The sequence below is a fragment of the Nicotiana attenuata genome, unplaced genomic scaffold (assembly GCF_001879085.1).
Source record: "Nicotiana attenuata strain UT unplaced genomic scaffold, NIATTr2, whole genome shotgun sequence".
Classification (NCBI taxonomy): domain Eukaryota; kingdom Viridiplantae; phylum Streptophyta; class Magnoliopsida; order Solanales; family Solanaceae; genus Nicotiana; species Nicotiana attenuata.
Window position 1 is genome coordinate 50,971 of NW_017675544.1, and position 363 is coordinate 51,333.

The window sequence follows — 363 nt, forward strand, 5'->3', positions numbered from 1 at the left end:
TTTTGCTTGAACAAATACTGCAGACTCTTGTGATCCGTGAACACCTCACATGCCACGCCATGCAGATAATGCCTCCAAATCTTCAACGCGTGGACAATGGCTGCTAACTCCAAATCATGAACCGCATAATTTTTCTCAGGAATCTTCAACTGCCGCGAAGCATAGGCAATGACCTTGCCATCCTGCATCAACACCGCACCAAGTCCAATACGAGATGCATCATAATAAACTGTATATGGCCCTGAACCTGCGGGTAAAGCCAACATCGGTGCCGTAGTCAAAGCTGTCTTGAGCCTCTGAAAGCTCGCCTCACACTCGTCCGACCACCTGAACTGGGCACCCTTCTGGGTCAACCTGGTCATC